Source organism: Phalacrocorax carbo, chromosome 6, assembly GCF_963921805.1.
Source record: "Phalacrocorax carbo chromosome 6, bPhaCar2.1, whole genome shotgun sequence".
NCBI lineage: Eukaryota > Metazoa > Chordata > Aves > Suliformes > Phalacrocoracidae > Phalacrocorax > Phalacrocorax carbo.
Window position 1 is genome coordinate 15,688,854 of NC_087518.1, and position 23,004 is coordinate 15,711,857.

General features: G+C 34.8%; 1 protein-coding gene across 2 annotated transcripts in view; it reads left to right on the forward strand.

Annotated features, from left to right (window-relative positions):
- Window positions 1-23,004, forward strand: part of ERC2 (ELKS/RAB6-interacting/CAST family member 2) — a 535,854-nt gene that overhangs the window by 418,545 nt on the left and 94,305 nt on the right. The gene's annotated exons all lie outside the window — the stretch shown is intronic.

The window sequence follows — 23,004 nt, forward strand, 5'->3', positions numbered from 1 at the left end:
GAACACCCAAAAAAACCCTCCCTGTGCTGACCTACTTAACATCAATGAAATACCAGTTGTCATTGAAATATGTCTCTTGATTTCCTCAAGGAAAAGCTTTGATAGGTGATGACTGCTGTCGTAGATATCCAGTCCTACCAGCCACAAGGCCTGGAGCCGGTTTAGAGACACATCCCTGTCTCTTATGCTTCATGTTATTCTGCCAGTCGTTTCTAAAGCAGATTTTCAGATCACACACATGCAATAATTGAAGCACTTCATCTGGGTGTGGTGGCCAGAGCTCAATCTGAGCTGAGCCAGGTATAGATGCAAAAAAACAAATAAAAAAAGGCATTTGGCTGTTTCAGCAGGTGTATACTACTTGCATAGCCATTCCCTTTTTCTGCCAAAGAAAAGGCATTGGGCAGGATGGGATTGTCTTGAGTTTGAACCTTGAATCAGTGGCTGAAACGTAATTTATAAATAATTCTATAACAGAGAGTACAATACAGAAATCTAGGAAAAATATTTATTCACGTGATTTAATTAAATTCAGTATCAAGCATCTGGGGAAGGTTGCTTTGACAACATTAAACTATTTGTATACTTGTGCTCTAGTAGCAAATATTAATGTAATGGATTAGAAATAGTTAAGGAATGCCTGTTAACATTCCTCATTTTGCTATACCGTCCCACTCTAATTAGGCATCCATTTTGACATCCATATTCTCATTTGTTCAAAAAATCTATTGAGCTGATTGCCCATTTCAAGAGACCACTTGGGAAAGAGCAGCCTCAGTTGTGGTGGAATATCCATGCAAATTGCAAATGGCAGAGCCTTGTTTCTTCACTGCTTCAGTTTTGGTCTTTGCTTTATAGACAGTTCACCAGTGAAAATGTTTACAGGTCTACTTCCTAGAAGATCAGTGATGATTTCACTGGTTCCCTGCTGGAGCCTTTCAGAACATCTGGCTGGCCAGATCATGAGCTCTTCAGCCTGGATCCGAGTTCTACCAAACTGAGCCAAGCCAGCTAAACAGTTCATGTACTAGTTTTATTTTAAACCAGATCTTTTTGGCTAAAATGAGCAAGCTACTTAACTTGAAAAGCTTTACTGGAAGATTTGAAGAAGTAATAGTCTTAGAAGAAAGAAGGACAAGCAGCTGGAATATCTTTCAGCAGCATATCTGGATGTAGATGAGGATATCTGTCCACAGCCTTAGGCCATGGGCAGAGCACTCTACAAACAGCTGTGCTGGTTGATGATGTTATTACCACCCACCCTTATGTGCTTATTACTATTTTTCTGCTAGAGATTGTTACCCTCCCAGATCTCTCAACAGAAGAAATCAATCCCATATCAACTTCAAGCAAACTGAGCCAGGTTAGCTTAAATAGTGATGAATACCCATTCATCAGGCAAGCCTGTTTATCATTGCCTGGTGTGGATTAGAGAGCACTCTGACATTTCTAACTTTCTGTTGGAAACTATGTGGTAAGATCCAGCTGATGGTTGGTGAAGAGCAGCTAGGAGCAGTGACATCTTCAAGTGGAAGAGCTCAGTCTGGAAGAGAATTATGTCCACAAGTTAAGAACAAAAAGACCCTTACTGAAATCTCTTTATCTTCAAAGGCTCTTGCACCAATTTAGGTAATCAGGTTATTAAAATAATTTCAATTAAACCACTACACTTTTCTTGTTTAACTAATCAGAACCTCTTTGTTTGTTTTGCAGATAGATATATTTTTACTGGATGCAAACAGAGATCAGTAATAAATGATATTTTCCATTTTATATATGAGCTGTAATTTTGGATAGTAAATCTGTGTTAAATTTTAGGAAAACCAGTTCTTAAAACAAAACAAAACAAACCAACCAAAAACCAATTTGGATAGAGCTTCAATAAGTCTTTGCTGGGCCAGTTACATTAATAATATGATTAATTTTGTCGCACATAGTTCTAGGACCCTGAAATAAATTAGGTGATAAATCTCAAACAAAGCTGAAAGCTTTGCTCTTTATAGCAGATCTTAAAGTTTATCTATAAGTGTTTACGAATGACTACCGTTCCCTAATGTGGCTGAGGCCTAAATCTTTATTTGTTGATGCCATCAAAGCAGCACAGTATGATCACATTCTTTGTGTAGTGTTTTACATCTGTTGATCTGGCTCCTGCATGTGAGCTTTTCATGAGGATTCATTTTAGTTCTAAGAATATGGATAGGGTCAAATGTAAACACTGAGGCAAGTTCTCAATGATTTAGGAATTCTGTTAGCTAGGATGATTTTGATTATGGCAGTCAAGGTCTGACTTACATTGGTTTTATACCCCTATAGGAATTTATATCTGTGTAAATGATAACAGTTCCTAACATTATGATTGAATTAAGTTGTGTTCAAGCCTTTTGGGTGGAAAGTGCTCTGAGATTGCCCTTATATTTTTTAATGTAATTGAGTATTTTATCCTACCTGCATCAACTGTGGGGAAAACAACGGATAAAGGTGAAAAGCTTTACTCCTTTTGCAAATTGTTTTTATAATAGTTCCTGATGCAATACTGCGCTTGCCTTCAATGTCATGCTACTGAAAGAATTTTTTACCAACTCTCTAAATTTTCATATCTGCCTAACTCTATGCTGTAGTTAGGATTTAAATTTGTGGTTAGATTTAATGAAAACATAACTCCTTATCCATCCTATTTACCTTACCCTCACTCTGAGGATGACAGTATTGTTGAGAAATTTACATAGATCCTGCAGCACTCATTTGTAAAATATTTGCAAATGGTGGGTCATCCTTTTAAAAACTTATAAAACTGCTTGAAATCTATTTGCTGTTTTCCCCCAGACTTAGTTACCAAACCAGGTTCAGTTTTTATTTGATCTTTTATGCAATTATGGTCATTCATTTTCTAGGAGATCTTTTTCTTAATTTAGAAATTTGCTTAATTTCAAAAGTCAGTAGCAGAAACTTTAATAAGAAACTGTCTTACTGTTAACTATTCTATAATTCAAATGAACTATTTTACAATTGCACTGTTGCAAATCAATTTACCTTGAGGCTTGTAATGTATTTCCAGTGTGTAATTAATAGATGGAAAAGTATTTAGAACTTGAATTGCCATTCATTTTAAGAAAAATGATAAATACTAAAAACATCTCTACTAGTAGTAATAGTTTTAGAATTGAACCCATCACCCAAAAAAAACCTTCAACTGTTTGCAAGACAGAGAAGGGCTCATTCTGAAAGGGCTAATTCTTTCTTTCAATTACATCTCTTTTACTAAGTTCTCTATTTTTTAATTAGAAGAAGTGACGACTACTTGTTCAAATATTGCAGTGTCTTAGAGTACCTTGTCTTTTGGCTTTGTGGGAAAGAGAGGTCTTACTATGAAAACTACTGAAATTGTATGTGAAACCTCCACAGATACAGTCTTATTGCTTGAAGAAAGTTTGGGAAAGTTTTATCTTTAAATGGTCCTTCAATATAAGTAGCAGAAGAAAAATACACTTTCTTTCCTTCTTGAAAGCAGTGTAGCTTCTAAAGAATGTATTTTAAGACAAGCTGAGTGAGAACTCTGCCTTAGTTACAGAAAAAAGATACTCTACAGAGAAAAAAAACATGAGCGCTCTAGCTATATTTAACTGCTGTTAGCACCAAGACAAAATGAATACTGTCAACTGTACTTTTACCAATGTACTCTGTTTTTCCTTGAGGACTGATAGGATTAAATGTACTGATTCTCTCCTTGACTCTGTCTGGCAAACTTTGTTCTGATGTTGAAGTGTTCAAAAGCTGCATGTGTTGCAGGATTTCAGCAAACTTGATCTTACAGGTTTAACTTAAATATTTTTTCCATTTTGAAGTCTGTCATATGTGTGTACCACAAAGAGTGTTTGGATTTAGCCCTGATGTCTTGGGTGATGGTATGCAGCAAGTAACAGAATACTGGGAATAAAGAAAAATCCTGAAATGAATCCCTCCAGCTATGGGCCAGTTGAGAGCTAGAGAGACAGGATGTAAAGTAAAACCAGTATGTCTCCCTTTGATCAAAGGATAGATTCCCCACCACCACCCAGCAGGTGATTAACACATAAGTACATTCTCCCCTAAATGGGCTGATTGGACAAAACTATCTGCTTAGTATCCACAAAGCAAGCTTCAGTTAATAAACTGGTGTTAGAAATATTTCAAATGTTGTGATTGTGCCTTCAGATTCATGAAGGTATGTGATCTGATGCACTTAAGTTGCTACTAAATTGTCTTAGAATACAAAATTCTCTAAAGGAGGAATTACTAATCACCTTATGAAACCACATTTTTATTTTCAGAAAACAAGTTGTTTCCCCAAGTAGTGTGTTACATATTTTTTCAGCTGTGTATGCTTTCTGTATTTGGAGAAATTCATTAGCAGCTACACTATAAACTTTGAGTATGGTGAAACGATAGCGTAGGGTGTGGTTGTGCATAGTCTTAATCATAAAAACTGTTCAGAAATAGACTTGACCAGCTGGAAGGTCTGTAAGCCACAGAGTGTTTTTACTTCAAAAGTAATAACAGTGGCCATTTCACTTTGTTTCTGGAAGTATAATACTGGGTTTAGAAATCTTTTTTTTTCTCATGGTTTCATCGATTTTATTTATTACGTGCCCAATATATTTTTGTTGATGAGGACATAGAACAGGAAGCCACCACTGCCCTGAAGAATTTACAGCACACTGATGTCAGTAAACAATGTTGTTGTCCCATTAACTTCTTTGAGGACAATGTTTCACACAAGAACTTTTAAAATTGGGAGTATGCCAGCTATGCTGTTCTCATTTTCTTGATTATGAATTGCTTTCCAGTACAAATCAGAATATAATTACTAAAATCTAAATCTAAACCAATTCTGCTATATTTTGCTATTAGTATGATAGAAAAAATCTCATCAGTGAATAACTTTTTAGTAAGTAGCCTCATTTGGGATGTCTGATAGAACATAATATTAAGAAAATTTTTTTCAAACTTCATTGTAGCACAAGTATTTTTATATGAAAGATAATCACGCCATCTCTCTTACTAAGCAGGATCTGCCATGTATCATAATTCAGAACAATGCATTTCAGAAAATGGAACGTAGTAAGTTAATTACTAAGCAAACTATTTTTTTCATAATTTTACTATGTGATATCAAATGTATGTATACGTATGACACATACGGTTTTGCTAGGATCCTGCTAATAATAATTAGCTACTTATCCTGTTTACCCAAGAACGCTACATTCTTCTTAATTTTATGACTGAATTTTTGAATCAGACAAAGATGCATTGCCAGATTCTACACCAATATGAAATAAATAAATCCAAACCAACAGAGATGCCAACATTCCAGAAATAAAGTGTGGATGTGGTATTCTAGAAAATACTGGCCCCACCCTCTTCCCCCCCCCCCCCCCCCCCCCGAAATCTATAAAAGCTGTACTAGATGTTGTCTTTGTAGTTGTCTGTTACAAGACTGCACTATGGTTGTTACACATTGTGTGCTTTGGTATTGGTATTATAATGCAATTTTATCAAGGTTCTGTTTAAGAAAAATATTGTTTATCAACCAGTCACTTTTCCTTAGATCAAAAAGCAGTAGTTGGAATATAAAACCTCGAAATCTGCAGGAGAGGTGTTTGACAAATTAATGTAATTTAAAAGGATGAAATAACACTGTTTTGAAATGCTATTTACTTATTGTTTTTCTACATCTTCCCACAAATTGTGGGTAGAGTGTGCAGAGTTTGCAAGAACCTAATATTCTCTTGGCAAATGTTGCAAAGATTAATGATCAGGTAGTTCCAACTCTGGTGTTTTTAAATGATGACAGATGAATAAAGGCTTTGTAGCAAGGAGAGAACAGGTGCTGAGATGCAGAACGATTTATTGTGTATTTTGAGGCTTTTTTAATAGTAGAAGAGGTGCTTTCTTCTTCAGTGACTAGTTTTGTGTTGTTTTATTATTTTAGCTAGAGACTCCATCTTTCGTGACATACTGCTCAAAGTGCTGTCATGATATAGCTTAACAAAGCACCCCCAAGTATCCTGATGTGCAATCCTGACTGCCAATCACTTGGTACCTAAGCAGATAGGCACTATCCTGAATGTCCTCAGGGTGAATTCTTGTTTGCATTTCCTTTACAAAAAACCTGCGGTTATTATTACACCTGCTGGCGTTCAGTGTCAATGACCTCTCACCTAATGTACAATCAGGTGCTTTTTTTTAACAGTCAATCTGGCATTCAGCCACTTAAATTAGGTTCGTTTGTCATGTACTCCTATCTGCCAGCAAGCAAACTGGGGAAAGAGAGGTCAAAGTAGGGATTTTTCAAATGTAAATGTTTCCTGGAAGCGGCTGTTGAAACTTAGACATGTCATTCAAAATGCATGTTACTGCCTGCCTTCTTTCTTAGCAAACTAATTGTCTTTTACAAGTGCTTGCTTTTCCAAATGTCTTTGCAACGGTTTTGCATGAAGTTGTTACATGAATATTTTTATGTGAAATATTGTTGCAAGCAATAAATAAATCACTGGGCTGTATTAAAAGCATATTTTACCCAGATGCTGCTTTGAAATACTGGATTAAAGTGGAAAAAATTAGTTTTAAACCACTTACAGGAAGTGGGATTGTGCAAAATGCTGCTTTCATTTCCAAGTATCTTGTTGCAATCAGTGCTTTTGCATATGGAATGTGTACAAATATATATATTACAATATGATATTAAATCTACATTCTACAATTATTTAATTTAGTCTGCCTTTATGGTTTGGTGTTTTTTTTTGTTGGTGTTTTGGGGTTTTTTTCCCTAATTTAATCACATGGGCCAACATATGAGCAACATGGTGAGATGTAGATTCTGGTAGTAGGTGATGTTACTTCTTTTAAGACTTAGTGGTAATTAACTTCCTGAAGACTTGTGGGGATTCTGTCAAACTACTAAATGTTTCAATACCTGTGACAACATTACAACTTGTATAAGGTAGTGATCCTTGTATCAAGATTATCACAGCAAGATATACAGCTATCCCCAGTAACAGAGATGGAGCATGATGAGGTTGGGGGAAATATGCTTTCTTCCTTGTAGAATAATTACTTTTAGTTTTGCCATTCTCATATAAAAGGAACTGAAACTTCATCAAATAACTGTATATGATTGTGCTTGGATCAAAAGGTAATAATAGTGGCTTAATAATGTAATGTCTTTTGCTTCTGCTTTGTCATTTCTACTGTCAATAATAAGGAGGGAAGAAAGTTTCAGGCTAGTGATAAGTCAGTGAGAAGGAAGAGACTGGCTGTGAAATTGGGAACTGGCTTTCTGAGACTGCAGGTTGACCAAAAGACATTTCTTCAAATCTGTGATTGTTTTATGTGATTGAGACAGAGAGACAAACCTGGTGACCAGCGTGAATGTTTTCAGGTATGTGGAATAGGAAGGTGCTGAAGAACCTGGCTAGTTTTAGCACCAGGACGGGGTGTAGTTTGTTTTGGCAAGACTGAACATCTGTGAGATGAAGGAGTGAAAAGGTGAATGGCAAAACAGGTAATTTAGGTTATGTCCAGTGAAAGTGGTAGGTAAATTGTATGCTAAGAGTTAGGTTTGGGGATAGAATTAAGACATGGGGAGAACAACAAAAGGCTGAGAGATATAAGAAAAAGCTGTTGTTTCCTTAGTCTCCAAGTTATTAGTTGATGGATCTTCTCCACCACTTCTTTTGACAATTCTCTTGTTTCCATTTTCTTATCTCTCTGCACCTTAATCTTTGGATAATCTCACTTGCAAACACAATTTATTTACTGTGTCTTTGCTGATGGTTCATAATCTGTACTCCTATCCCAGATCCAACTAATTTTCTCCAAATTAAAATAATGGCTATTGCAACCCTCACATATCTAGTTATTATCCTGAGGAAATATGTGTAAAATAGGTAATCTACCTTTTTTGTTCTGTTTACTTGCTTTCATGATCATTATATGATAATCTTACTTTTCCAATATTATTTATTAATTAATTTGTCTGGATTCCCCAAATAGTCAAACTACCATGATCTGTCATTTACCTCTGCAGACACATAAAATGAGCAGCACACAGCTAAAACCTCAAAGCAGGGAAGTGGAGGTAGGCAAGGTCTAGAACAGAAAGGAAGACTAGGTTTTCTTTTTACTTTGGTTGGGCCAGAGCAGCTTTTGTTTTGATGATGTTTACTTTAGGCTATGAATGTGAAAGCCTCTTTAGGAAATTGGCTTCCAGCTTCCAGAATAGAATACAATTGTTTTATTCATTGCTGAAGCTAATAATTAACACATATAAACTATGTCTGCTTCTGTAGATGAGTCACTACAGGATAGTTTTAGTACAAATTAAACTGGCTGGGATTTAGTATGGATGGAGATGTAGTTACACATCATCTTGCCAGCCCACAGAAGAATCTTCTGATGGAGTCTTTCCAGTAACTTAGAAATTGTATATTACTTATGTTACTATAACAAAGCATAACTAAAGCTATTTTAGTAGAAAGAAATAGTAAGAATTGACAGAGTAAGTTTCATTATCTTCAATCATCTGCAGATCAGAGTACAGACAAAAAGAATGGTGTAGGTATAGCAAATGTCATGTGGACAGATTAAAGAAATCCCGCTCCTAGTGTACAGGGATATTGCCTAGGTATTAAAAAGATTAATTCAACAGTTGGCATCTTTAAATAACATCTTTCAAGACTTAAAATTCTTCTACAATGGACTTATGGCACTGCCTGGTAAATTCTCTTAAGGAAGACATAATTCATGTCCTCAGTAGCTGAAGAATAGCTCAAATAGGTCAAATTTTCAGCAAAAAAATCACAACAAACTATTAAAACAGTAGTTTTGTAAGTGGTATTATTTGTTTCAGATGCTTTTGCTTGCTGTTGTGAGCTAGGAATAGTATATGAGCAATGAGAAACCTTTTCTTCTTTCTTCATGGCTTTTTGTCAGTTCTCAAAAATCCCTACTCCCTCAGAAAGGTCTAAAAGATTGTACTTTTGATCTCCAAAGCTAACTGAAACTGCACTGGAAAACAGATTTTATCGGATTTTACTTCTTGTCAGATATCTAGATTAAACAAGATGGATAAGCAGGCTACATTTAGGTTTCGGATTTTTTTTTTTAAGAATTGTCCAGAAGTGGATGGAGAATTCTGACTTATATAGTAGGTTTAGAAATATATAAGTTTAATGTAGTAAGGTATAGAATATAAAATATAATAAAATACATAATAAGGTTAGAGGTTCCTCAGAAACTGCTGTTCTGAGATGGTGAACAAGTACTGAGTTCACATTACATATTATATTACATATTAAATCATATATATAATTTGCATTTCAATTTTGAAATGGGGAAACCACTACTTTTTTATTCTACAATTCTTAGCATTTTTCGAAACTCTCTGATTATGAAGACAATAAAAATGATTAAAGCAGGAAATGGTCAGTCAATTTTAAGGAAGTTTTAACTTTTATTACAAAATAAGTTTTTAGATTATTTTTTAATAAAGTTTTCAAGGTTAATAATGCCCTGTCTTTCATTTTCCAGTTGGTGAAAGGTAGAACAGACTCTTCAAGAGTTTGAAATGTCTTCCCAGAATTTCACAAATTCTAAATAATTTGCAAGAGCTAAGGAGGAATCGGAAAGGTGTAGAAAGTTGTACCAAGGATAAATTCTATTACTTTTTCCTTCAGTGTGGATGGATCATCATCCATATTCATGTTTTTGGTTTAAAGGATCCAGGGGCATGTTTGCCAGTCATCTTCCCTGCTGGTCTGTCTAGTTTAAGAAAGTGGTTAAGGTAATTGATAGAATCTTAAGTCCACTCCAAATACAGCTTATTCATAGGAATCCATCTTACTATGCTCCCTCCAAACAAGCAGATGCATCATAATCTCTGTCTACTTTGATTTAAAAAGAATCTGTTACTATGGGATGCACAGTATAAAATTATGCATATGAAATCAGGAATGACTCAGGACTTCTGGTGTGTGGCAGAGTAAGAATTCTAGATCCTTATTGCCAATTTTCAAGGCAACTGCTGAAGTCAATATTAAATGCTTATTCTTGCTTCAGCAATTTCTGTCAGGGACAATGTTATATAGGACAGCTTGTATGATATTCAAAACAGGACATTTGGAAACAATGGGAGAATTTGTCATTTATTAATCCATAGGGTGTGCACATAGTTTAAATTACTTTACGATGTGAACATCGATGTGCTTTAGAGTCACTAATCAAACGCTTTGCAGATTTAGGAGAAATAATTCAATTTTAAAATAAAATTAACACATCACTAAAAAAAAACCTTAACATAAAACTGGAATGCAGTATGATATAGCACACTAAGCTTTAAATATCCAAATCCTTTTATGTACCCTGTTCTGAATGCAAAGTCCAGTATTTACATGAAGACTGAAAATGTGAATCAAATATAAGTCAAGCATCAGCAAAGATTTGTGCACATATTTTTGCATCTGAGTTTGAAAATGTTGACTTCCCTGAATTATTGTGGGTTAATGCATTAACTTTTTATTATAATTTTGTTTTACAAAATACCATTGGCAACCAATTCATTAATCATATGCTTAGAGATATGAAGAAATAATATACCCTTTTGATAGCTGTGTTTTTGTCATTTGAAATCTAGTAAATTTGCCTTTTCTTCTGATTTTCTTAGAATTGTACCATGTTTGCATTACTGTGGTGTAAGGGGTGTATCATGGTAAAGAATATGACCAAAATGCCTGTACACAATCAAAGAATATCTAATGCTAAAAAAATGTGAGAGGGTTTGATTCACCAGATTTAAGCTTTCTTTATGTCAGGGCAGAAATCAGGCCTACAGATTCCAGATCAGGTCTGTAGTGTTTTCCCAAGGGTTTGCCACTTAGTAAAAAGAAGGCCTGTTGCACAGAAGCCTTAAAAGTATAAACTTAGCTATTTTGGTTTTGTGGTTAGGACAGTGCTGTTTATTGAGTTTCCAGGTAGGAATCTGGTAGGTTATCTAGCACTCAATAAATTACTGTATGGCCATTGAGCTAAAAAAAAAATCAAGATGCTTACAGTGTCATCATTGGAAATCAGTCAACTGGTCAATCTGCTTATTTAAAACAATGTTATAAAAAATATGAGATAGCTTCTGGAATAATTTCTCTGTCCTGTAAGGGCATATTTTGATTTGCTCTTCCTATTTACAACAGCTTCAAAGAAAACTCACTATAATTGCCTTGCCATACATGCTAAATTTTGTTGTTTTATTTTTATGTTTGAAGCACACTGCAAGCCTGAAAAAGTAAATATGTTGTGCTGTTTAGATTAATGAGTTCCTAGTTGTTTTAGCTTCTGTATGCTTGAAAATTTGACATGTGTTGAAACATAAATATATCAGAGTTTGGGGTCGAAAGAATAAATGAAATGGCTTTTTGTTTGTAGATATATTTTTTAATGTACTATTTTATCATCCTGACATGTTCAAGGAAGTCTAAATCTAAATTCCTTTGGCCAATTGGCTTGACTTTCCTGCCAGGGGCAGGGGATTGAGTAGTTGTGCCAAAGTTTTTTATTCATCCCTATTTACATAGAGTGACTGGGAGCTTTCAGAGTCAATCATTCCATCACTCATACCTGACTGAACCCACATGAATGTGAATCCATTTGGCATTTACCCATCCCATTTAATTTGCATATTTAGCTATATGATTTGTATCTTTTTGTAGGCATAGTTGAATACCGTTTATTATTTGGTGAGAATGGCTTGACCAGTAGCATCCTCTATGAGTCAGTGAAAGAAGGAAGGGGGTATAAAGGACATACTCAGGAATAATGCCTGAGTTTGCTGTTCATCTACAGTACAAGCAGAACAGATGCGTGCTGGCGTACGTGTTAGTGAATGTCTCTTTAACTAGCTGTGTGGTATGAGGGCCAATGTGATGAGGCGGAGCATGCCAGTTTTCCTTCCCAAAGGATCTAGTTGTTCATACTGGCAGGAAGTTTTACTTACCAAAGTGGTTAGCAACTGGCAAAGTGAGCACATCCAGGTCTGAGGTATTCCTTACACACATTTCTTCATGGGAATTTCTTATGTTAACAAAGGTACAGTATGCAGTGTGCTTAATATTCTGTTTTATTTATCAAGGCAAAAAAACAACTGTATGAGTAAGGTCAATATACAGTAAAAGTTATTTTAGGTTGAAGGTCAGTATGTTGGTCCGTGTGGTTTGTTGTTTAAATCTTTAGCGATTTTACATATTAGCAGCTATTTCCTGGAAGCAATAGGAATGATGTGAAATCCTAGAAGGATTTTCACTTTTCATTTTCTCTATCTTCCTTTTAGAGAATGGCACTCATCCTCCTAAAATTAGTTAATATCTCAGTTGTTTATATAACTTTTGAAGACTTCTATAATTTGCATGTCATCTGAATAAAATTAGCTCAGTTGAAGTGTTATGTTTACAAAACTTGCTCTCTTCTCATCTGCACCAAATATAAAGCTATAGAAGGTCCTTGTTCAAGCTAACAAGTTCAGGGAATTCTCTCCTTCCTGTCACGGACATGAAGTCTCAATGCACTGTACTACAGTTAAGGTCATTGCTTTTCACTACTGCATTTCATTTAGAACATTTTTTTTATTGAAATGGCTATGTTTTAAAACTTTTGCCTAAAGGAACACGTTTCTCCAAATAATTCATGGAAAAATTAATTTGAGAAAATTAATTTCTACTCTTATTAAAATTAAAAAAATTGTAATCTTATCCAAAACAAAGAAACCCTGCCCATACCAAATAGCAGTTTAAAGGTAGCAGAAATAGTCAGTTTATTAAAAGAAAAAATCACTTTTTGTTAGTATTGTTGTCAACATTAAGACACTGCACTTTGTCTTAAGGGTTTTTGATGGGACAGTGTTGTCTTTAGTAATTTGTGATCAGTACGACGGCCTGGCTGTTGAAAGACTCTCTGTGGTTATCTGGAGGACATCAAGGTGCATCACCTGTAGAACAAGTCCTTGTTTTGGCTCACAGCTGTCCTTCTGGAAAGAGAGCACAAAACATTGAAAGAATGTTACTGCTAAATCCATTCTTTCACCTCAGTTACAAGCTTACGTGTATGTGAAGTTTAACTGCAGATGAGTTCTTTCCACAATAAGGCTCCTGTGTTAGCAGTTTTTAAGGCTTGCTATGTGTTCTGCTATCACTATTTTCTCAGTAGCATGACAGCAGCTGTTCTTTGATTGAAACATGAAGAAAGATGTGTTGAAGTCAGATAAGCATCACTGCTAAAGCAGCTTTACCTCCCAATTTGCTGGTCCTTGTAATATGGCTAGTAATAAGGAATGTTGAAATTGAGCTTTGTACTTGATTTAAATTATAATCTTACAAGATGTGTGTAAATCTATCTAACAAATTTTTTCTTCATGTGTCTCTGCTTCTTGAGAAAAAATGCAATTATGTCATCATAAACTAAAAGGCACAGAATAACAGGATATCATCTGACCCTTGGTAGTAGTTCAGTAGGGGTTTTTTTCTTGTCATTCCTTATGATTGTGATTTTCCTTTTTGATGACTTATCAGTCTTTTTTTTTTTTTTTTTTTTTTTAAATCTGAAGTGATTTCTGGTTGGATGGCAGTTGTTTCTTTTGTCTTCATTTCCAAAGCTGCACTTGTAAGACCACATTCAGCAGCAGATTAATCCTCAAATACCTTGGTTCAGTTTTCACAGTTGCTGCCAAATAGACCTTCTTTCACAGACCATTTTATACTTTGTGATACTTGTAATTAATGATTACTTATAGCAATTCTGCTTCTTCTGCTTCTGTATTCTGCACAAGGAAAAGTAAGCCTTACTGATACAAAGTACTAATGAAGATAAGCAACATGAAAATTTACATTAAACTTTCCATCTCATTTTTTAGATGCTGTGAAGTCTAGTGGGAAAATAATCTGTTGGTGAAATGATCCCAAGTGCTTTGGCAGATACTGAAGATTTTCAGAATTTAAGTAGGGCTAAAGAAATGCTGAGGTCTGGTTTCATCTGATCTCGTTTGATTTTTGGTTATGTACAATGATGAATGGCATTCTTTTAAAAACAGAGTACCAGCTCTAGTGACTGCTTAAATCCACTGGATGCCATTTAAATTGCATTAGGAATAAATGGCTCTGGTAAGGTATATTTTCAAACAATACATGAGATGAGAAACTAATCTCCCAGCTTTTTAGTGACTTTAAAAAATACGTGTCATTGCTGAATTTTCTTACCAGAGGACTGCACCAGTAAACTTTTCAATTCATGTCTAGACTGGGTTTGACTGTGATTTAAATTGTGTTTCAGTTTTACTTCAACAAATGTCAAAACATTTTCAAAATAACAAAACTTTATATTCAGTTGCAGTTGAAGTTAAAAAAAAATTAAACTCAATAGGGTTTAGCTTGTCTCCTTGATGACCTATCTCTAATCTTTCTATTTTATTTAAAATAATAAATATATTACTTTGGTATTTAATATTTATAATATATTCAAATAAGAATTTTCTGACATTTGCAGAAGCTGGTTTTGAATCTTCATGAACTGCCTGATGTCTGTATTGTTATAAAAATTAGCTGTCACCTGCTGGTGTACATACCTTTGACCATTGCCCCAAATACATTTTTAGCTGTTGGAATCATTAACTCATATGTTGTCTGTAGTCTGGGATAAATTATTCTCAGGACTAAAACGTTGAACAAGACATATTTCTTCCTAAGATGATAAACACCCAAATCAAACTATATCTCACATGAGACTCCTCTTATAGAATAGTATTTGTACAAACTTTATACATTGCATCAAACTGAACGGAAAATCTTCTTAAAAGTGTGCTCATGTGCATCAGGTATCATTTAAGCAACAGGAGTTTAAATAGGGACTTATTCATGGGCTTTGAATCAAATGCATATTAAATAATGTATTTAGCAGATCTTTCAAAAATACAGAGGATTTAATTTAATTAAAGCCTATTCAGAGATAAGAGGATTGTGTTTGTCCACTGGTAGTATTTTTATGAAATAAATACCGACAAGAATTTTAAAAAAATGTGTATGGGTCTATCTACATAAAGGTACTGATTAACCACACAATGGGAAAAAAAACCTACTACACAGAAAACTAACGTGAAGAGTTCACATTCCAGAAAATATTAATGAATAGAAAATTCCTTTCCCTGTTTCCTCCTATCTCTGCCAATGCCCTGTTGAAGAGACCTCTCTTGGTGTTTTGCACAAGGTAGGTATGGTGACTTATGATAATAGTAGCAATAATTGTAATATTGTTGCTACTAATAGTAATAGTAAGAGTAGAAGCTTGTCTTCTCTAAAGGTGCTCATTTCTACTATCGTTTTAAACTAAGAGTTTTTTGTGTTGGTGTGTTAGAGCACTTTGTTTGGAGAATGTACCCATTGTGACACTTTAAAGGAACATGTCTATTTTAGCTACTTGCAAGCTGCTGTGTGACTACCTGCCACGGAGCAAATTACAGATCTGAAGAAAGCATTCTAATCTAGGTTCTTCATTCTGTTCCTTATCTATTATCTTTAAATAACTTGCAGAGGAGGGCTGAAAAGAGGGAGTGAATTAGAGTCCCGTTAATGTAAAAACCATGGGAAGGGTTTGGTGAAATGCTGTGAGATCATTATAGGAAAGCAAAGAATTTACAGTAAATTTAGAGCACATAAAGAAATTGTGCTTTATTTAAAATCCTTCAAAATTTAATAAGACTTTAGTTCATTTCTGAAAAGGTCCAGTGTCAGTTCCAACCAATTAGCCTAATGAAAAACAGTTAGAACATCCCTGTTTGCAAAGAGACTTTTCAGACTTTTTTCTTCTTCGTTGTTTTTAAGCAGACAGACTGAAGTATTTTGGCATAGCTACACTCACTGTATCCATTATCACTCTTTCTTTTCTCACATATTAGTGAATGTAAACCAAGACATTTTAAGCCTCCCTGGTTTTCATTGAGTTTTTCAGACAAAGCTGTAGTGACTAAAACAGCGCTCTCAGCCTCTCAAAGAGGCCAATTTAAGCTTTGGCAACTCGCCATAGACATAAAAATACTATTTATTTATTTATTTATTTATTTGGGGTGGGCGAAGGTGGGGCAAGTGCCCCTTCTTGTTTTCTTAAACAAAAAGAAAATTTCACCTACCTTGAATCTTCTTCAATAATAAATCACTCTTTTTCAAATTTCAAATAACAATAATTAAAATTGTTGAAAGGAGATTGCGAAGTTCAGTATCCTAAATCCATTGTAAGTCAGAAAAGAGGTCTCATGGTGTTTAGTTAATTTAATTGTATTTATAGCCCAGTGGTTAAAAAAACCTTTTTGTGTTTTGTTTGCATATTTTAGTCTAAAAACCAATTTGCATAATTATCGATTGTTATCACTCAGAGCCTGTTTTAAGAAATGTCTGTTTTGTTTGCTGTTTCCAAAGTTGAGCCAGTATTAGAAATTAAAGTTAAAATTTCACTTTGAAATTTTGTGTATGTAGCTTTGACTCTACTACCCAGTTTAGGTTTGTGTCCCTACTTTGTTCCTAGGTGTAATGCAAATCTTGAGACGGTCTATTTTCAAGTCCTGGTTGCAATTTTAACTGGATCACATTTTTCTGGTGGGACTTCAGTTCATGTGGATAAAGTAATCCATCTCATTTTCTGAAAACAGTTTGCAGAATTCCCACCTGATTTCTGAATTCAGCCCATCAACTGCATATTTGGATTGAAACTTGGTAATCATTTTACCCTACTGTGAATTAAGAGACTAACACCTCACTGATGTCTGGTTTTTGTTTTCCATGCTGTTTTTTTTTTTTAAAAAAATCTCAGTAGCACTGATATCACATTCATTTCCTTTCCCCCTATTTGCTTTTTACCTGGTCAAAAATATTTGTGTCTTAAACTATGAAAATAAAAGTCAACAGAATTAAAAAGGCATATGTTCATGTTAGTAGGATCATCTATGATGTTCATCTTTTAGCATAGTTTTTAAGCAGTATGGTGCTTCCTTTGAAACATAAATCAGGGATTTTTGATGATTTAACAAATTGCACAGTATGGAGGAGTGACTGGTGAAAGACTTAGAAGCAGATGTGAGTCAGAATACAAGAAACCTTATGTATTGTGGATGAGTTATTCATAGAATCATAGAATGGAATCATAGAATAGTTTGGGTTGGAAGAAACCTTTAAAGGTCATCTAGTCCAACTTCCTTTCCGTGAGCAGGGGCATCTCGCACTAGATCAGGTTGCTCAGAGCCCCATCCAACCTGACCTTGAATGTTTCCAGGGATAGGGCATCTGCTACCTCTCTGGGAAACCTGTTCCAGTGTTTCACCACCCTCACTGTAGAAAAATTCTTCCTTATATCTAGTCTACATCTACCCGCTTTTAGTTTAAACCCTTGTCCTATTGCAACAGGACCTGCTAAACAGTTTGTGCCCATCTTTCTTATAAGCCCCCTTTAAGTATTGAAAGAGGACACTTTGAAGGAAGTGATATACTGTTGATTTAAGTGTTAGAAATAGCATCCTGCTGTATTTTATACTTTTAGGAATTGATATGGTTTCACAGACTGTGCAGACTGTGAACTGGTCCCTATCCTTATGGCATAAGTAACATGACTTTAAGTATTACCTGGACCCCTATTTCCCAGGTGGCCTCTGACATGGGTAACTGCACTGTTCCAATAGGATCAATCTTAATGAAATAGAGCTGACATTTCAGTATGTTTCTTGGAGCAAGGAAAGATGCTTACTGTATGTTTTTTTCATCCTGTCTAAAATAATGACCACAGAAAATTAACTAGGTGAAGTGAACAATAACAGTTCTTTGTTTCAGTATGTTATTAGTGTCTAACTTCTTACTGGGACAGGAATTTATGTAATTTTCAATGTTAATGCTCACAAATTGCAATTCTATAATGCAGTTGTCTTGACTATTCATAGGCTTTCTCCTTAACCACTTATTCTGCCATGCTAATTTTTGTTCTAGATTTGAGTATGACATTGATTTAGATAATTTTCTTGCCAGATCTCAAAAAAAAAAAAAAAAAAAAGAGTGACAGAACTATTCAGAATTTAATGCAGGGTTTCATTCCTTATGGAGATGAACTTGTGTGACACTCTACAGAAACAAGTTGCTCTGAGATGGTCATCAGGTTGCAAAACCGTGCTGCTTGAAGTGGTGATGGTCAAAGATTCAGGTATAGCTTAATACTGCTACAAGGTATTGCACTGTTTCTTAGATATGCCTTTGGCCCAGGCCTGAATCTAGGGTTAGCATTTTGAGCTAGAAGTAGGCATGGGTAGTCTCTGGGAGATTGGAGCAACATGCTTGTATACCTTCAGCAGACCACTCCATGACAGGAAATCAGTGTAATATTTCCAAATCGCTTTGAGGTTACAGCAGTCCATTCTAGAGGACACAGTGCCTGCACTGTGGTGGCTAGAAGAGTCATCAATAAGGAGAAAGCTTTGACATTTCCTAGCAGTCAAAAGTTGTTGCTTATATAGGATAAGTGGTGGTAAAACAACACTGAGGTTGCACCCTGCTCTAAAGAATGCACGAGTAAGCGTCTAACATGAATAAGCTGAGAGAGATATCCTGGTTACTCCTATCCTGGTCTTACCTGTGAAGAATTCAATCCAGCTCCTTTTTATTCAAATGTAATGCTTTACCCATTGTGAAATCATTATGATAATGCTGCTTCTGACAAAAACAGTTAGGTTTCTTGCTGTCTTATTAGTGGTATCATGTTTTTCAGCTTGTCTTCAAATCACCATGGCATTTTTCAGGAAGGTAGAGCTCTTTAGTTTCATATCTAACTTAGGCAGTCATTTTCTTGATATTCTGCCTCACTTAAAAGTCTCCATTGTACTTTTTGCTGGAGTCAGTATGTTTTAATTTTTTCATAAACTATTCAGTCACATTTAGTTTTATTTAACTTTTGTTTATTTAACTTTTTGTTAATTATTTTGTTAAAATAGTTTTAATTAATTTGTTGATTTTACTCAAAATGAGGTATGGCTTGAAGTGCCTCGGTTCAAATAGACATCGTTTGAAGGGTGGATAGATACCCTTTCTGGATGACAGATGTTACAAAGATAAACTCCTGTCATATGCCCTAATATTGTTTCTGAAGCTGATTTATCAAGTGATTAGCAGCGCTGTCAGAATTAGCTTATATTTATTTCCTGGTCTAGAAAGCTTTTTTCAAGCCACTGACGTGTCTCTCTTTAATTCTAAAATAGTAACCTATACTGGTTCCTGTAGGGAGATAAGGCAGAAATAAATGTCTGCTTCCCAGGAGGTAGTTTTTGAGGTATGATTGCTTTACCTTTAAAAATAGTAATGAGAAAAATGTCAGTGGAAAGGATTTTCTGAAGTAAAATTTTTTTAAAAAATCCATTACATAAGATGTCATGGAATAACACTTTTGGTTAGTTTGTGCTGTAGATATATTTTTCTTGGAAATATTTGCTTTTTGGTGATTAAAGATATGGTTGGCCATTTGAGTAGTTTATGTAGAGTTCTGTTTCATGTGGAACCTTAACTAGCCTGCACTTAAAATAATATATTAATTTGATATCTGTATTCCTCATTTGAAGTTTGTCTTGGAAATAGAATGTTTTCCATATTACTGTCAATAATTACTCGGGCATATGATCGGTATTAAGAATGCATGAAGATGACTTGTAGTTTCAGATCTCTGTGTGTTGTTTTAAAAGAAAAACTGACACGAGTTAAAGAAAATTCTCATAAATTGGATCTCTCGATATTTTGTTTTAGTAGTCAAACCTTATGTACTTATTCTGAGGGAAGTATTTGAATGGAAGTAGATTTTTAGAGCCAAAACTAAACAGGAATTTGTTAATAAAAATATATTTTTTACTTTTTTAAATGCATTTTGTTGCTGGAGTTTCCATGCAAACATATGAAAACAAGAAAGAAAGGTTTTAACTGGGAGTTTAAGAGAAGCTTTGGCTATTGAATGAATCACTCTTCCTTCTAATGACAGATTATGAAGCTGGTTTAGTTTTGCATTGTACGTGAGTGTTCTTCTGACAGGTTCTCATATGAAGAGATTAGATATCCATCTGAGATGTTTTTATTGTACAGATTCGTTCCCTTGGAAGAATGCAGACTGTAACTTATTTTAGAGATGATTCCAAGTGACTTGTCGAGATTACATCTTGCATGTGAATTTTAGCTGCGATTACGTTACATAGGAGTGACAATTTTTAATAGGCATGGTTCAGGTGGTACTGCAGAAAATTAGTAGCTCAGCTTAATGGAAAAAGCTAGCAGATACATATGTGTAGCAAGCAGCTCTAGGAGAAATCTGTAGATAATATACTTGAACAGTGCATGTGTACGTAAAAAATAATATTAAAAAAATCACTGCTGATTTATGTTCTTAGAGAATAGGAAGTTGTATATAACCCATCCCATGTCTGAGGTACTTCACAACCAAGTAGCATCTTAGATAATTTTAAAAAGCATCTTCATTGATGGACAAAAAGGTATAAATACTTTTTAAGCCAAACTTGACTAATGCTCAGTATTGCTATAACATTTAGTCCTATCCTGACAGACTTCAGGCTTAAATAAAAATTTTACATAAAGCATAGAAATTAATATTTTGTTTAAATTTTCTATTATGCCTTACCATGAATAGATTTTTACTTAAGATGATGTTCCTCTTGAAGCAGTGTGAACTTCCAAGTGAGATCAGGTTGCAGGCTCTTGTTTGGACAGAGTTTTGTTGTTGGTTTTTGTTTTGTTTGTTTTTTACCAAGACCTCAGAATATATGGTCAGTGAGTATATGAGGAAACATATCCTTTATGAGTAATTTATGTATTTGTCTATCTGCATTTCATGCAAGCAAGGATGAAGCAAGGATGTTGTAGAGATGATGATAAACTACCAGATGTAACCTAAAGGTCTTTGCTGGCATCACAAGCTCTATGTAAATGAACCTTCTCAGCAAGAGGACTTGGGGATTGTGTCAAGGAGGCTTTAATTCATCAGCAGTCAGTCGGAAACAGAGAACTTAAGAATCAAACCTACCTGCATATCTGGAGATCATTGAATGCTCTTTTTCTCAAGGAGATTGAACTGCTGTGAAAGAAACGGAGCACATACCTCCCTAGTGACTCCACCAGTGCCAATACGCTTTGGTATATGAATTTATTAGGACAGTCAGGAGAACCCTGTGAATGGACCACTTACCTGTATTTGGAAACCCTGTATCTTGTCTTCTCTGCTTGATTTCTCCCTTTAGATTAGTAATAACACTGTATTGGCCAACTGTACAGTACTTTTAACTGTCTGTTAAGAACCCTCATGTAGTAACTAATGTAATATTAGCCAGCTATAAGGCTATTTGATTAGAGTAACTTTGAAATAATTATTAACAGAAACAGAAAACAGAAACAGAGCTTTAAATTCCTTTAACAATAGCATGGCTTATCTGTTTTCCTAGCTTTGTAAAATAGAAATCAAATGAACTTGCAAAACTGTTCCATTTTAAAGGTATTTTGTAGGAAAGCAAGGCATTCTACCTAATCTTAGTTTATTATTTTATAGCCATATGATGCGAACAACTAAAAAATACATCTCAGAAGGCAGTGATGATGCATGAAAAAACAGAGATAGAACAGTGTATATGCAAAGTGCAAAACAACCAAAAGGTTTTTTTTTATTATCTGCAAAAGCTGATCTAAGTCTGTTGGTGCTGCTGTGAAGGATGGTCCAGCCCTTGTCCTGAATCCTGGCTGCATGGTCTTTTTGCCATTATTAGTACTCATGCTCAGTTTGCAGATCGAGCTGAACACTACCCCTTACTAAAACAAAATAATAATGATTGCTTTGTTGAATTAGTGAGCTTATCCAGCTCACCAGTTAGCCAAATGAATAGTGATGCCAAAAAAGGCCAATGATGAGAACTGTGTGCTGTGACTGGGAGGTGGGAGCATCAGGGACAGGGGGCATAGGAAGGCAGGATATCCTCCTTTAGCATGAGAGCAGACAAAGTGAAGGCAATTGTAAAATGATATCCATTGGCATCAATTGTAATATTCATAGTTGCTACATATTTTTGCTGTTTTAGGAATATACTGCTAAAAAAACCAAAAAATAATCCAAGGATTTTGGAATACTAATGTGTTCAACCAATATTGGGTTTTTGTTTGTTTTAAACAGTTCACTAACATGAGGCCTTTGGATTTTACCTAAATACCAGTTCTTTAAAGGTCAAATACAAATTCACCCTGTAATATCTTTACTGATTCAGCATAACCAAAATGGAGTTTTCCCATCATTGCAGGCTATAAATCAAGCACACTACTCTTTCTTTGGATAGATTTCAGTTGTCATTTCTTATATATAGCACTTGAAAAATTATTTCTAACCAGAAGTTGAACTTCTGTAACAAAGTCCCTATTCATTAGTCTTTATATTTCCTGGATATCAGAAGGGTATCTGCAATAGCCTTTTATCACAGAAAAGATAAGATTCCTCCTTTCCCTGTGTCTGAGCCAACCCCAGCAAGGAGCAAATAGGAGTTTTGTATCCTGTTGCAGGTAGTTAAGTCAATTGCTTTTCATTTGGCATTAATAAAACATTTTGCTTAGTTGCAGGTTAATCCCTAGCATCAGATGTCTTTATCAAGAAATATATTAAGTCTTTTAATGTTTAAATTTATTAAATATGCTTACACTAGGATTATCATTGGATTTAAAGATGCATTATTTTGAGCACATAGAAAGGGAAATTGCTGCTTTTTTCCATTTTTCACAACTAGACAATCATAAATATGTACAGCTTTTTCAGTGAAAACTGTGCGACAGAATGAGTGAAGTCAAAGTTGATGGAAATATAATTAGTATAATAGGCCATACCAATTGTAGAAAGAAGGATTTGAAACTTAAACCAAAAATATATAAATAAATGACA